We start from the raw sequence: 12,983 nt of genomic DNA, 5'->3' as shown, positions 1-12,983 counted from the left end.
TTGGTGGCCTGTGGTGTGAGACAGTGTTGGAGCCGGGTGATGTTGCGGAGGTGGGGGAAGGCAGAGCAGGTCATGGTGCAGATTTGGGGTAGAAAGGATGGTTGAGGGTCGAACAAAACCCCAAGGTTCCGGACTGGCTTAGCAAGGTGCAGTGTGCAACCATGGATGGTGATGCTGTCAGCGCCTGAGGTGAGGAGGCGCTGACGGGAGCTAAACAGGAGAGCCTCGGTCTTGTTGACGTTCAACTGAAGAAAGTTAGCTCTCATCCAGGACTTGATGCCTGACAGACATTCTGTCAGCACAGCAGTGGTCTTGGAGTCAAGGGTGGAGGCAGAGAGGGAGTTGGGTGTCATCCACATACATGTGGAAGTTGATCCTATGTCTGCGGATGATGTCACCAAGAGGGAGCATATAAATGTTGAGGACCAAGGACATAGCCCTGAGGAACGCCACACAAGATGGTCCGGGGGCTACAGGAGAAGCCGTTTGAGGAGATGAAGTGCAGGTAGTGTGAGAGGTACGATCTGAACCAATCAAGGACAGCGCCGTGGAGGTTGAGGTGAAAGGAGAGGCGGTGGATGAGGATAGAGTGGTCGACGGTGTCGAAAGCAGAAGGGAGATCAAGGAGGCAGAGGGAGCCCTGTACGCAGATGGACAGAATGTCATTTTGTCACTTTGACCAGGGCGGTTTCTGTGCTGTGGGCAGCACAGAAGCCCGATTGGGGGTGTGGGGGGGCTTCGAGAAGGGAATGGCAGGAGAGGAAGGAGCGAAGCTGAAAAGCAACAACTCGTTCCAGGATCTTGGAGAGGAAGGGGCGGTTAGAGATGGGGCCGTAGTTAGGGAGTAGAGAAGAGTCCAGGGAAGGTTTTTTTAAGGATAGGAATGATGACAGCATGAACTAATAACTAATGTAGAATCCTGTAGCTCAGTGGTTAGAGCACTCGCTTTGCAAGCGAGAGACCTGGGTTTGATTCCCATCAGGGTGAAACCTTGGGCAGGTTGCCTTATTCCACACGCCTGATAATAATCCCTCAAGAAAAAAAAACAATAACAAATTGGTCATTTCAATCCATGACTGTTTGTGGACACTGCTGTGCACAATTGGCTGCTGCATTTCGCCTACAAATATATAGTCAATTCACTTTACGATCTATTCTGTGAAGCTCCTTGAGACATTTAGAAGATGTGAAAAGCTCTATGTCAAATGCAAGGATTATTATTATTAATTTAGTGAACTAATGTGCAAGAAAAGGAAAATGCATCCAAAGGTAAAAGATATCAATTGAATTTTCGGTTTTTCACAGGGGTGTGTCAATATCTTCCTGATATCGTTAGTGGGAGAAACCCTCAGGTATGGAACAAACTGGGTTATTGCTTACTTTCATAGGAATATAGGAGTTAGGCCATTCAGCCCTCGAGACTGCCCTTCTAACCTTCTGCCTGCCTTATCCCCATATCCCTTAATCCCTCTATCTTTTAGAAATCCATCAATCTCAGTCTTGAATATGTTCAAGGACTGAGCATCTACAGCCTTCTGGGGTAGGGAATTCCATAAATTTACTACCCTCTGAGTGAAGAAGTGTTTCCTCAATTCTTTTCGGAAAGGCTGCCTCTTAATCTTAAGACTGTGACCCCCTAGTTATAGATTCTCTTACCAGGGGAAACAGCCTCACACTGTCCACTCTATCAAGCCCCATAAGAATCTTATGTTTCTATAAGATCACCCCTAATCTTCTATATTCTAGAAAATATCGGCCTAGTTTACTCAACCTATCCTCATAGGTCAACCCCCTCATCCCAGGAACCAACCTAGTGAATCTACACTGCACCCTTCTAAGGCGAGTATGCTCTTTCTTAAATAAAGAGACCAAAACTGCACACAATATTCTAGGTGCAGTCTCACCAAGGCCCTATACAGTTGCACCAAGACTTCCCTACTCTTGTATTCTAACCCTTTTGCAATAAACGCCAACATGCCATTAGCCTTCCTAGTTGCTTGCTGTACCTGCATAGTAACTTTTTGTGACTGGTATACAAGGACACCCAAATCCCTCTGAACACTAACACTATCTAATCTCTCCCCCTCTAGAAAATAATCTGCTTTTCTGTTTTTACTACCTAGGTGAATAACTTCACACTTCCCCACATTATATTCCATCTGCCACCTTCTTGCCCACACACCTAGCTATCTATCCCTTTGCAATCTTTTTGTGTCATCCTCAGAGCTTACTCTCCCACCTAGCTTAGTATCATCTGCGAATTTAGATATTTTAAGTTCAATGGCCTCGTCTAGATTATTGATATAGATTGTAAATAGTTGAGGCCCAAGCACTGATCCTTGAGGCACTCCACTAGTCACATCTTGCCAATCTGAGAAGGACCCGTTTATCCCTACGCTCTGTTTTCTTCTCATTAGTCACTCTTCGATCCATGTTAATATATTGCCTTTAATACCATGGGCCCTAATCTTGTGTAGCAGCCTTTTATGTGGCACCTTGTTGAATGCCTTCTGAAAATCTAAATACACTACATCTACTGGTCCCCCCCCCCGCCCCCATCTAACCTGATAGTTACATCCTCAAAGAACTCTAAAAGATTTGTTAAGCATGACTTCTCTGCCTAATCATGTTATGGTCTTCTAAGTACCCCGCTACAACGTCCCTAATTAAGGATTCTAGAATTCTCCCTACCACGGATGTCAGACTGTCTGGTCTATAGTTCCCCATCTTCTCTCTCCCACACTTCTACAATCTTGGAGTTACGTTTGCGATCTTCCAATCAATGGGAATCGTTCCAGAATCCAGAGAACATCAAAAACAAGGCATCCACTATCTCAGCCCCCACCTCTTTTAAAATCCTAGGATGCAGGCCATCAGGTCCAGGGGATTTGTCATTTTTCAATCCCAACAGTTTCCCTAGTATTAATTCTTTACTGATGTTAATTTCCCTAAATTGCTCACTAACATTAGCTTCTTGGCTCCCCTCTATTTTTGGTGAGCACTGATCATTATCATGTATTACAGCTATGACTAGAGGTAAGCAGATAGTAATTTGTTTTTCTGTTCCTCGTGCTCACCACTGAGCTCAGCTTGTTCAGTGCAGAACAAGGGTGGAACTTGAGATCTTCCAGGCTTTCCTAATCTGTATAGCTCATACTTCTACACTCTGAGGCTCAGAACATTTACTCACTGAGCTATTTAGAAAGCTCTTGAGATAATGCAAAGTGACCAGGAAAGATACCAACCCTTTTGTCTTTAACATACTATATGTTTATGTTAATTCACTGACAATAGAAATTATTTTGTCATTTATCTTATAGTGAAAATGGTGTCAAATCTTACCATTTTTCTCTTAATTGTTGTAAGGACCCTTTCATGAGCTAGATTGTTTGAGACTCCTAGTCCATTCACTGTTACACATTCACTTCATATTCACTGTCGCTCCAAGCCTCCAAATTTCCTCATCAGCAATCTGACAGACATCTGCCTTCAGCATGGTGGGAGGACATTTACAGGACAGCTTGTGATAGGGCAGCCATCTCGATGTTCTCGAGGTCCAAATCCAATGCCGCATACCAGGCTTATTCAGCACCACTGCTTAACCCAGGTCCTCATGTGAGGGGCCTTGGCAAATAGATGTGCCCACCATGAAGCCATCTCCACATCCAGGGTGCTTAGCGACAGATGAGTGAAGGCCACAGCCCTCCCTCCCTGCATCCGCTTCTCGTGTTTGCCACAAATGTACCTCACTGCTTGATCCTGGACTTTGAAAATAGGCCGGAGGAACCTGGGATGGATGTTGCATCCTCTGTTGCATTCCCAGGAGCTCAGATCTGTGAAGGAGGATTGTTTGCACACAGGACTTACAGTGTTAGGTCACAGATCTTGACCTACATTGGGACCTTGATGTCCTTGAAGAGAGATGAGCGTGGTCCGTCAGGACAGTATCCAGGCAGAAGTTGGTGTCCATCACAATGGGTACCAATAAGAATCAATAATTGGGATTGGTACTTGTATCTTCCAATCAATACTCTCAATGGCTTTACTTGAAGCTGTGCAGAACCCTGATTCTGCACTTGGGGGCATCCATCACCTTGTCCCAGTGGTTGGGCAGTGTTCAATATGGCGAGTGCAGCTCAGAGGTTCCCTAGGTGAGTCCACCAGCAGCACAATGTTGTCTGCAAACAGAGAACAGCAATCCTGCACAACTGGATCTCTACAGTGGTCTGTTGGGTCAGATGCCAACTTTGCATAATGCTCCCCTAATTACTCAATGATACATTGATGTGTCTTGTCCAACACAGGCACGAGTCCAGAGGGATCCCCTCTGACCATAACTGACGACAGAAGAAAGATTTAGGATTGTTCTTGTTTAGTCGTGCCCTCTTTTGTAGTGATGCAACCCATTGATCCCGCTTCATTTCTCTAATAACCTTCCTGGCTTCGTGCCATGTACAGTGTCCTCGGCATCATCGGTGTCCTTTTTCCCCCTCCCCTCACTCTTCTTCCCCCTCCCTTTGCCTCACTCTTCTTCCACCTCCCCTCGCTTCACTCCCCATGGAGGTCATTGACGATTGGTCAGTTGGCCACGTGCGAGTGAGGATGAGTCTGATGGAGTGAGTCTGATGGGTGGAGGAGAGCGTTTCAGGTGCAGCGCGAGCTCCAGGATGTGAGGCTATTTTGATGTTTAGTCCAGTTATATGAATAGTTTGGTTTATTGAATCATTTTCCCTGTTAAACTGAGTATCCAATTAACAAAATGTCCCTGTATTAAATGAGATCAAATAGGCCAAAGAGTTCTCTTCATCATAACATCTCCACTAATGTTCAACCTGATTTCTACCTATATTTCTCAGAAGTGTAACTAATGTTTCTGTAATGCTACTTCAACAAATCATTCGTTTGACATCATTTATCTGCAGGAGCTGGACAAAGTGTCCAGTATTGGATGGAATTCCAACCATTAGCATTGAGAAAATCATCAACACTGGTAACCTCTCCTCCATCCGTTGGAAGTTCACAATGACTGGTTGACAGAGGTAGAAATATATTTGGGTACCTTGGAGAGACTTTGTAATACCTTTAATATTGAAAAATCTGTCACTTATTTACTATAGTTTATCTATATGATGTCTTGCAGATTAAATACGTTGATCCTATGAGAACAGTTATCTCAAGTTCCAATGACCATTCCACGGCATTGGTCATTGGTAAGATTTATTCAATGAGTTACAGACTCACTGAGTATTTTTGTGTCCCAGGAGCTATGAAGAGAGTGCAATTATATTCACTAGGATGAAACAATAGTTATGATGAATGGCTTAATAAAACTTGGGGCTGTGTTCAGTGGAGCATAGATAATAAGGGGGGATCTCATAGAAGTGATCATTGTGAAAGATATTTTAATAATATTTTAATAATAATTGCATTTGATATTGCTTCTTATCATGTTGAAATGTTTCATAGCACTTCACAGAATTTTTGTAAAGTTAAGTGTCAGCCAATTTGAGCACACAATGTCTCACAGGAGGGTAAAGTGCAAATATTTATTTCTATGAATGGCCATAACAAGAGATTATTGCTCATACTATAAAGGAGAGGAAAGAAGGAATTGATTTTACACAAAGGGCTATTAGGATGTACAACCTGTTACTACAACTAAAGTGTGTCACCCCACATTAAGAAGAATATCAAGGCAATAGAAGGATGCAGAGAAGATGTACTAGGATGATACTAGGGATGAGTGGTTTTCTCTATGAGCACAGACTGGAGTCACTGAGACTTTTTCAGCTGGAACAAAGAAGGTTGAGGGGTGACTAGACAGAGGTCTTTAAAATTATCAGAGATTTTAGTAGTCAATAGAGAGAAATTATTTCCACTGGTTGGTGAGTCAGTGATTCTATGCATCAACTTAAGATAGTTAGTAAATGAGCAAATGTGGAGGCTAGGAGAATTTTTTTCACACACAGAGTAGTGAGGATATTGAATGCCCTGCCAGCATTTGGCCCTGAGGCAGAATCCATATTGATTTTAAAAAGGGAACCAGATAGATATCTAAAAAAGAATACATTTGCAGGTATTCAGGAAAAGGTAGGTAAAAAAGGACTGAAAGGTTTGTTGTTAAAAGAGCCAGCACATATACGATGGAATGAATGGTCTTTTCCTGTGCTGTAATTTCTATGATTCTAAACGGCTTTTACACAACTTAAACATGAAATTAGATTATCAGTTAAAGAATTACGATATTCACAGGTATAAGGAAAGTGTGGGTAAATAGGACTATTTAGAGTTGATAAATCCAGTGTAGAACTAGCAGAAGCACAGCTATGAATGACCTTCTATGCTGACATTTCTATGGATTTATGATTGCCAATCATTTAATTACTTCCTGCTTTTGCCATACATGGGGGGTTGGGGGTGTGCTGTGATTGTTCGGTGAGAGAAGAGGTAGACTAACCATGTTTCAGAGCCTAAAGTCTGATGATGTAAGGCAATGGGTATTGCTGTATTTTCTAAAGTGTTGCCAGAAGGTTCACCTATTTTTGACTGAGATTATTAAAATAATCTGGACAGTATCAGAGATGCTGAGCCTGGTGCCCTCCTGTGGCAGTGCACACAGCCTACTATCATAGTAACACATGAAAGCAAGGTATCATCTTTTCGGTGATGAAATGGTCCGTTTTGACATGATTTATATCATTGCTAAACGCTTTTGCGCAAAAAGTACTTAGAACCGTAGAATAATAGAAATTTACAGCACAAAAGAAGGCTTCATTTTGTGTAGGACCCAGATGCTATTGGCTGCTGCAGAATTGCCAGAGGAGGGCAGCATGCTAAAGCATTTTTAATTTTTTTCTGGAATATTCTGAGAGTTTTAACCAAAACCAGGAAGCACCTTCTGACAGTCTGATAAATGCACCAAGGCACCTACTTCCTCACATCATTGGGCTCTCTGAAGCTCTGACACCCATTCCGTTTCAGTATAGCTTTCTGGATTAAACAGCTATTTAGTCCACAATACTTTAAACTGAGAACTTCTGGACATTACTTCTTCAGCTCAATCCTGTGCACTATAGTATAAATAGTTAACATATAGCATATGTTTCATTGATCAGGCAGGAATTGAATTCTTCTGTGGGGGGGTAACTGTTTCCTTGCTTCACCCTCCCCGATCTCGACCCCAACTCGGGTCCAAAACATTGATTGTTCAGCACCTTGGGATGTCTCCCGACATGAAAGGCGCTATGTAAATGTAATTTTGTTGTTGTTCTGAGACAGTGAGATCTTAATGCTGTGGTGTTTCTTAATGGGATTTCTTAATAAAGAATCAGAATCATCCAGTCTGCTAACATGAAGTGCGTTACATTGACCTGTTGGAACACCACTCTGACATTAATAATAATAATCCTTGCATTTGATATAGCGCTTTTCATGTCGGGAGGACATCCCAAAGTGCTTCACAGAACACCTGTAAAGTGAATTGACTGTATATTTGTCTGGGGTGTAATTTCCATGGAGGTCAATGGGGAATCTAACATGAGACTTTACTATGGAAATCTATTAAAAAATACTGCATGTTGAACCTCAGTGTATAGTTTACCAACTTTTACAGTTTCTGTTATTGCAGTGCATCAGGATTTGCTTATTCTCCCAAAATTCTTCAGCAGGTTTCCTTCATACATGGACCCAATCTTTCTGTGCTCTTCGAAGATGCCCAAAGCAGTATTTAAACACTTTAACATAGTGACTTTTTGCCCAGGAGTTAGGGTATATTAGCTCTTTTGCAAAAGCAGATTGTAGGGTTAGAATCGGGGTCCTAAGCAGGCTCAGTAGGGTTTGAGGAAGCACAGAGATAGTGTGGGGCGAGACTGGAGAGATTTGAAGGTGAAAGATTCAGCTAGGCATACAGATGGAAAAGGAAGCCCACGTCATGCTGTTATCTCATCTTAGCAATATGAGCTCTACAATTGGTCTCAGGGTTTCTGACAGAGGGAAAAATCAACTAGGATTTCTATTCCTGATCACTGTTCAGTGAACCTCGCTGGAAAGTGCACAGTTATGAATGTGACATGAAGAATACAATTGCCAGTGATTTACCCTCCTTGTTAAATAGCCTGCTGATACTTTCTAGCTTCACATGTCACACGATTATACACAAGTGATGTTCACATGAAGAAGGCCCTTCAGCCTATTTGATCTCCTCTTTCTAAATACCCAACATATCCTCTTCCCATTACAGCATCACGTTGTTTCTTAAATTGGTCCAGTGTCCTGGCCTCAATCTCCCTTCCTCAAAATTAAAATTTACCATCAGTGTAAATAAATATTTACTTTCTCTTCACATCACTGGCGTATGTCCCCTTGTCCCACTGTCTTGGGGTATCTGAAACCAGCCTGACTACAGCATTACACGGACAGTATGAGACAGGTCATTTGGATGAGATACGGGTGAGCATACATAACCTTCCCGGGCAAGAGGGATTACAATTTGAGGGAAACTCACAGGAATACATGATTCTGGTTGGTTATAAAATAGCATTGAATAGGTGATGGTCTGGGATATATTTGTGAACAGTGAATCTGTTTACTGTATAGGCAGAGGAACAAGAGTCTTCTAATCCATAGGCAGCTGGATAACTGCAACATTAAGTGTCTCTTTGCTGATGATGTGGAAGGCAAGGAAGTGTTATTTTAGCCACACCTTACACAGTGTTTGTTTTCATAGCAACAGGATACATTATTCATGCTCTAGCAACACACTAAATACTGTGTGCTCTGCACCACATTGTTACCAGCAAAGCCCATCCTTATGAAGATAATGAGACAGAGGAAAAACTTGGCAAAGAGTATGTTTGGCATGAAAGAGTATCTGTCAGCACAGACAAAGTGGGCCATGCTTAGCACAGGGAGAGGTGCACTTCAACCTGCAGGCTATGTACATGTTTAGATCTTCAGACTGCCACCAGTCACTTTAATTTGCCAGCAGTGGGAACGAGTATCTTGAACTTGATCCTCTGGGGGCTGGGGAGCTAACAAAGACAGATGAGGATTGGGGTGATTGGCTCCTGGAGCCTGTTGCTGGAAAATATACGGCCTGCAGACTTCTATACTAGTGCGTTATTCAGCAATGCCCCATCAACACCGATAAGATGATTGCCCACTTAATCTTTTTTTAATCTGGATGAGGGAGAAATATTAGCCAGGACCCTGCGAGAACTCCCTGCTGTATAAACTACAGGTGGGGGGTGCGGGCTTATTTTCTATACAAAGTGTATGAATCCTATAACACCCAATCAGTGTTATCTTTTTGCATTATTTTTTGCAGTTAAAGGCGGAATTATTAAGTCATTGTGATCCGTCTGCTGGAGTGACAAGTTATTTTTGTCTAGATGGTTCAGTCTGCTGAGAGCTGCATCCAGGGCAGAGTACAGTGTGATTCATGTGTTCAGATGCCTTGATTGTCCTCAGATTGGAGCCAAATTCAGAGTTTTGGATTTCTCTTGGAATTTCTCCTGATACACATTTGGTCATATCTGTATCATATATGCATACACACATACATTGTATATCCACACACGTTTTATATATATATATATATGCTGACTCATGATTATGCATTATCCCATCACAGATATCATTTCTCAGCAATGTTCTCACTTTATCTCACATTAATGTATATGTTTTAGGTATGGGATATTGAAGATCAGACATGTCTCACTACCATAAACCCTAAAACTATTCAGCTCAGAGGAGAACTGTCTGCCTGTTATCATTCTGAAGATCTGAGTGCATTGCAACAAATTCCCTGGTTCTACTACAGCTCACTGACAGGTAAGTAAGAAAATATCTCGAATGGAGAGCACGGATAGCAACATCTTTCACAGTGTCACAAAATCAAACACATAAATACATAACTAGATTTAACTGAGATACATTGCACAGCAAATATAATCAAATGTGTAACTATTAAGAGAGGCATTGGCAGAGAAGGAGAGAGACATACACCGAGAATCACTGAATTCAAAGTAACTCATTGTGTGAAGCATTTTAAGATGTTACAAATGAGATCAAATGCAACTAATTATTATTACAGCTCATTACTTAAAGTACTGATTTGCGCCAGTGATTTGTAGCTCAGTGGTTAGAGCACTCGCCTTGCAAGCGAGAGACCTGAGTTCAATTCCAGGCAGGGCGAAACCTTGGGCAAGTTTCCTTACTCCACACGCCTAATAATAATCCCTCAAAAACCAAAAACAATAATAAATTGGTCATTTTCAATCAACGACTTTGTGGGATACTGCTGTGCGCAATTGGCTGCCGCGTTCGCCCACAAATATACAGTCAATTCACTTTACAGTATATTCTGTGAAGCGCTTTGGGACGTCTAGAAGACGTGAAAAGCGCTACATCAAATGCAAGGATTATTATAGTTAGACCAGGACAGCGGGTGGGACTCTTCTCTCGCTGTGGCACTTGTCAGGAGGTGGGTAATGTTAACTGATGACACCATCGCTTACTAGATATTTTCTTTTATATGCAGAAAGGAGCTGCGTGACAGCAAATCAGTGTCTCACAAAGAAGAGGTACTCTGCTGTGATTACAGCAATTCTTTCCAACAAGTCATCAGCTGTTCTGAAGGATCTGTAAGTACAAACTGTTCAAGACAGTTCATTTACTCCCCTGAGAATTTAGCAACGTAACAGACCTATGTTATTCTCCTCTCTTCTGAAGTGGGTTTAACTTCTATATTTCTTCCTATTCGCTATAGTCCACAGAAACCTCTCTGGTAACTTGCCCAAGTGGCCACTATTTATGTATAAGTTTTGGCTCCTCCAAAAGCAAGGAGATGATGGACTTCCCTGGGTCCAAACTCGTGAGCATTCGTCGTGCTACCCCTTACTCCCTCCCCCTCCTCTTTCCCTTCTAGCCTCCATCCACTCCTCCTTCCATAGTTTCAATCTTTTCTTCATTCTTTCTTTCCTCCTTTCCTCCTTCATGAAACTCATAACATGCTGCCTTAACCGCATCCCTACTCATCTCCTGACCTCCCAGCTTCACCTCTTTGCCCATTTTAACGGTTATTGTGAACTGCTCCTTGTACACTGGTACAATTCCCATCTCTCTCAAAACTGTTGTCACCACCCACTTCTCAAAAAATCTCTCCCTTGACCCATTTTTGCTCCAGTTACGTTTCCATCTCTAACCAACCTTTCCTGACTGATTGCCTGTCAGATATCCAGTCCTCCATCAGCTCAATCTCTCTTCAGTTGAAAACCAAAAATACAGAGACTCCCTTCAGCACCTTAACAGTTCAGGTGCTGACATCATCAACTTGCATGGATGCACACTCCATCTCACAGAACCTGTGCAGAATATTGATGTCTTGTTTAACTCCCAACTGTGTTTTTAACTCCACGTCCATGCTCTTAGCCACTTAATTTTACCCCACCTATGAAACATTGTCTACCATTGTCAAATCCTCTCCCCTCAGGCTGTTGAGATTCTCATCCATGCAATTATTATCTCAGGCTTAACTATGCCATCGCTCTGCCCCTCAGACTACCTGCCTCTTGAATACACAAGCTGCAGATTATTGAGAACTCTGCAGCTCGTATCTTTCCTACACTAGCCTCTGTGAGCTTATCACCCCCATCTTCACTTGGCTCCATTGGCTCCCCATCCCACAGTAAATCAAGTTCAAGATCCTCATTCTTATCTTTTAAATACCTCCATAGCCTTGCTCCACCCTACCTTGGCAGCCTCCTACTAACTATCCCATGGAGCATCGGCCTGCTTCACATCCCCCGCCCGACCATCGGCAGATGGACTTTCAGCCTTTCTGCCCCCACTCTCTGGAACTTCATTCTGGAGTCTCCCCGACTCGCTCCCTCCTTCAACTCGTTCAAGGTCCATCTCAAGACTTACCTCTTTAGCTGTACTTTTGTTCATCTTATTACACCCACCTCGGCTCTCGCCCCTCCCTCAGCTTTCCCCCCCCCTCCCCTCAGCTTCCCCCCCCCTCCCCTCAGCTTTCCCCCCCCTCCCCTCAGCTTTCCCCCCCCTCCCCTCAGCTTTCCCCGCCCCTCCCCTCAGCTTTCCCACCTCCCCTCAGCTTTCCCCCCCCTCCCCTCAGCTTTCCCCCCCTCCCCTCAGCTTTCCCCCCTCCCCTCAGCTTTCCCCCCCCTCCCCTCAGCTTTCCCCCCCCTCCCCTCAGCTTTCCCCCCCACTCAGCTCCCCGCCCCCCCCCCCTCAGCTCCCCGCCCCCCCCCTCAGCTTTCCCCCCCTCAGCTTTCCCCCCCTCAGCTTTCCCCCCCCCTCAGCTTTCCCCCCCCTTTCATAACCTGCATGGCCTTTGGTAACACTGAAACAAGGTACAGTACCGCAGACCTAACTGACTTTCTGGTTAGAATTGTTTAACATGAACTTGGTTACAATTAAATCAAACCTAACACTGAAAAATTGCAATGTTCCTATTTATTCACCTTGCAACTGAAACATTTCTATAATATAGTTGTGAATTGCTTACTAACTCTTAACAAAATATTGCCTTCAACCTGTAAATTGTGCTTGTTTGAACCCCAGTTTTAGATTTCATTTCTTGCTAAATTAATAAATAAATTAATTTTCTTTTGATCTTAGTCACTCCTTACCAGAGATTTTCTTTTATCGTTGCTAGCTTGCTTTGAGACGTTTCAACAACAACTTGCATTTATATACTGCCCTTCAAGTGGAGTAGCATCATAAAGCACGCAGCATTTAATAAGGCTATAATCACATAATAAGGCTATCAAGAGCACGGATATTATTATCCTTGCATTTGATAGCCTTGAGTTCTGACAAAGGGTTGTGGACCCAAATTGTTGACTCACTTTCCTTTCTCCATAGATGCTGCCTGACTTTCTGAGTGTTCCCAACGACTTCTGTTTTTGTTGCAAGGATTATTATAGCTGTGTAAAATTTGTCCACTCTGTTTTTTCTCTGCT

This window comes from Callorhinchus milii, unplaced genomic scaffold (genome assembly GCF_018977255.1).
Source record: "Callorhinchus milii isolate IMCB2004 unplaced genomic scaffold, IMCB_Cmil_1.0 Scaffold1, whole genome shotgun sequence".
Classification (NCBI taxonomy): domain Eukaryota; kingdom Metazoa; phylum Chordata; class Chondrichthyes; order Chimaeriformes; family Callorhinchidae; genus Callorhinchus; species Callorhinchus milii.
The sequence above is the reverse complement of the archived record's forward strand: the minus strand, read 5'-3'. Positions refer to the sequence as shown.